At 39.3% G+C, this 4,096-nt stretch overlaps 1 non-coding gene across 1 annotated transcript; it reads left to right on the top strand.

The window, feature by feature from the left end:
* Positions 1-537: 537 nt before the first annotated feature.
* Positions 538-641, top strand: LOC117095535. The gene has a single exon (XR_004442065.1). It is a non-coding gene; the product is annotated as a small nucleolar RNA U13 (small nucleolar RNA).
* The last annotated feature ends 3,455 nt before the right edge of the window (positions 642-4,096 follow it).

Raw genomic sequence — 4,096 nt, 5'->3', positions numbered from 1 at the left:
CTCTACTAACCCAAAATACGTCTTGCCTCAGAGTATGATGTAAGATCAACTTGAAGGCAATGAACTTCTTCCTGTTGATGTTTTCCCCTCATTTTTCTTTCTGCCTCTCTTCTGCATATTCTTCAATACCCAGCTCTGGTATCCCCCCTCCTGATTTTCCTTAAGAATGCTAAAAAGTGTTAAAAAGTATTTAAATCAGGTGCAGGGGCTCATGCCTGTAATCCCAGCACTTCCGTAGACTGAAGAGGGAGGAAGGCTTGAGCCCAGCAGTTCAAGACCAGCCTGGGCAACATAGTGAGAACCCATCTCTACAAGAACAATAAAAAATTAGCCAGGCATGGTGACTTGCCTGTGGTCCCAGCTACTTGGGAGGTGGAGGTGGGAGGATTGCTTGAGGAGTTTGAGTTTATAGTTAGCTATGATTGGGCCACTGCACTCTAGCCTGGATGACAGAGTGAGAAAAGTATTTAAAATGTTCATCAACTTTGACTCAATTTCACTTAAAGGATATATCCTTAAGAATCAATTTGACAAGTTATCATTTTATAGTTCATAAGTGTGATGACTGGGTTTTTATGCTCTTGTGTGTGATGCGCCTCCCTCACACCTTGTCATGATGTTGGCACATTACCCATCTGATGTTAAAAAAGAATCAATTGGACAAGGAAACAAAGATATTCAAAGTAATGTTATCTATAATACAGATTGGAAACTGTCTTTGTAGGTTCTTGAATAGGCAGTAAGCAGAATAAATTAGCGTATACCTTTCCATTAACATATTATGCAGGCAGGCTGGATGCGGGGGCTCACACCTGTAATCCCAGCATTTTGGGAGGCCAAGGTGGCCAGATCATGAGGTCAGGAGATCGAGACCATCCTGGCCAACACGGTGAAACCCCGTCTCTACTAAAAATACAAAAACTAGCCGGGCGAGGTGGCGGGTGCCTATAGTCCCAGCTACTCGGGAGGCTGAGGCAGGAGAATAGCATAAACCTGGGAGGCGGAGCTTGCAGTGAGCTGAGATCCGGCCACCGCACTCCAGTCCGGGCGACAGAGCGAGACTCTGCCTCAAAAAAAAAAAAAAAAGAAAAAAGAAAAAAAAAAAATTAGCCAGACGCGGTGACAGGCACCTATAGTCCCAGCTACTCGGGAGGCTGAGGCAGGAGAATGGCGTAAACCTGGGAGGCGGAGCTTGCAGTGAGCTGAGATCCGGCCACTACACTCCAGTCCGGGCGACAGAGCGAGACTCCGCCTCAGAAAAAAAAAAAAAGAAAAAAGAAAAAAAAAAAATTAGCCAGACGTGGTGACAGGCACCTATAGTCCCAGCTACTCGGGAGGCTGAGGCAGGAGAATGGCGTAAACCTGGGAGGCGGAGCTTGCAGTGAGCTGAGATCCGGCCACTACACTCCAGTCCGGGCGACAGAGCGAGACTCCGCCTCAAAAAAAAAAAAAAAGAAAAAAGAAAAAAAAAAAATTAGCCAGACGTGGTGACAGGCACCTATAGTCCCAGCTACTCGGGAGGCTGAGGCAGGAGAATCCCACCTGAACCCGGGAGGCGAACCTGCAGTGAGCCGAGATTGTACAACTGCACTCCAGCCTGGGCTACAGAGTGAGATTCCGTCTAAAAACAAACAAACAAACAAAAAAACTACACAGGCAGTAAAAACAAAGATATATATTCACATTTCTTGTCACTGAAAGGTGTTGTCAATATTTTGTTGAAAGAGGATTTACAGGGCATTACATTAATAATAATTCTAATATTAAAAATAAATGCCATATTTAGTTCACTGATGTAGTCTAAGTGCTTAGAATGGAAAGCTCAATAAATATTTGCTAGGTGAATGAATATGTGGAGTGCTTTATATGCCCCAGGTATTGTTGTAAGAACTGTACTTTTATCTTCTAATTTATCTTTACAGTACTCCACGGAGGTAGGTCCCATTACCCATATATTATAGATGAGGAAACTGATGCTCAGAGAGATTAAGCAGGTTGCCTAAGATCATAAAGGTAGTAAGTGACAAGACTTGGTTTTGAATGATCTGATTCAAAGCCCATGTTTTCACATATTTTTGTTTTCTATTATTTTTATATAAGTTGTATATAAAATGTCTATAGCAAGTTATTAGGTTGGTGCAAAAGTAGTTGCAGTTTTTGCTGTTAAAAGTAATAACACTGGTTAATTGTGACCCAAGTGGTCAGATTACAGGGGCTGGGTTTCTTTTTTCCTCTTTTTTATATAGGTTTTCATGTTTCCAAAATGAACATGAGTTCTTTCTGTAATAAAATACCTATATTAAAAAGAGCATTTTTGGTTAGTTTCACCACCAGTGACAAAAAGGCGTTTATGGGATTTTTCTTTCTGGAAAGAATGAATCATTCCCTTGCCATGCTATCTCAAAACACTGTTCCACATCTATTTTCTGCTCTTTGTACTCACTTATGGTAATGATTGTTTCAATGCTGTTCTCTACAACTTGACTAAGTTGGAGAATGTATTTTATTTATCTTTGTATTTTCAGGGCTAATACAATGCCTGAAGCATCAGAAATATATATCCAAAGAGATTTATTTAATTGAAAAAGAATCTTAAAATAGTAAAATCAGTGTTCGTCATTCCATTTTTCTTTGCTCCATTGCTTGTGCAGTAAAATATTATGTGTTTGTTCCCAGGTTCTGCCAAGGCAGAGCCGATCTCCCCTGCCCTTTATCTCCTACTGCTAAGAGCAGTAGCCAGTAAGTGTAAAAAATCAAAACAAAGCACTTTCCTATCTCCCCAATGGAGTAAAAGCAGTGAAGTCCAAATAATGCTTAGTTACCAAAAGCCACGCCAGGTGGCTAATCGAAAGGGTATTGATTTTAGCCAGTAAATAGCCGTTAATATAGTTGGAACCTGGGTTGAATATGCAGCTTGGTAATTAGCTAATAAAGCAAACAAGGGCAGGAGAGAACGTGGCGCAGTTGGATAAGCAGCAGCCCATCATCCAGGAAGCTCGCCTATGTCTAATACCTTCTCATACGAAGGACTCAGGTTACCTTCAGGACTTTCCAGCCATTAAATAAGGAAAAAAAAAAAAAAAACTAGAATATGAGATATAACTAAAAGCAGTTGTAAATGTTTTGCAAATATTACATGCAATAGTAATGTTTCCTGAAGACAGATGTTGCAATTTTATAATCTTAAGTGAGGAAGTTTAATAACTATTTTAGATCATCGGGATAATGTTTAGTTGTTCTAGGATAATTATTAAACAATTCTCAGTTTGTTAAATCATCTGATATTCCAGACAAATCCATAGCTTGGTTACTTCTCATATTATCCTGCAACAGCTCAAGGACACGGTAAAGTGGTAGAGACTAGTCAGCAAAAGAGAGAAAGGAAGAAGAAAATCAGGGATAAAGGGTCAGAGAGCTAAGGAAGCAGATTAAAATCAAAGGACTTAGATCAGAGATGGTAAATTTGAAGACTAGATGTGAGCTTTAGCATCCAAATGCATTATAACAGACCTGCACTGTTTTTTGTTCTTGTTTTGTTGCCTTTTTAAGGTTTGACTGCTAATCATTTCTTAAAGTCAAAAAAGTATCTTACACTAAAATCCCAGATTTCCAGTTTATTTTGAAAATTCAGAGTGTTTAGTAACACTAGGCTTGATTCTCCCATGACAACAATGGACAAAAGCTTTGTACAGGCTGCTACTTTTATTTATGCTAAAAATTTTGATTATGAACATCTTAAAGCTTATTGTAAATTAGAAAAAAAAATCTATTCATCTACCTCTAAATTCAATAACTTAATACATTGCTATATTTATTAAGAACAGTTTCCTATATAACGCCAATATTAACACACTGAAAAAAAACCCTGTAATTTCCTAATGCCATGTTTACTCAGTTCATATTCAAATTTCCCCATTGTTCCTAAAATGTCATTTATATTCATTTTATTATTTTTTTGTTTGTTTGCTTTTCTGAATACAGGCTCTTGCCTGTCACTCAGTCTGGAGTGCAGTGGTGTAATCCTGCCTCACTGTAACCTCAAACTCCTGGGCTAAAGTGATCCTCCAGCCTCAGCCTCCTGTGGAGCTGGGACTAC

The sequence above is a fragment of the Trachypithecus francoisi genome, unplaced genomic scaffold (genome assembly GCF_009764315.1).
Source record: "Trachypithecus francoisi isolate TF-2019V2 unplaced genomic scaffold, Tfra_2.0 Lachesis_group13, whole genome shotgun sequence".
NCBI lineage: Eukaryota > Metazoa > Chordata > Mammalia > Primates > Cercopithecidae > Trachypithecus > Trachypithecus francoisi.
The sequence above is the reverse complement of the archived record's forward strand: the minus strand, read 5'-3'. Positions and strand labels throughout refer to the sequence as shown.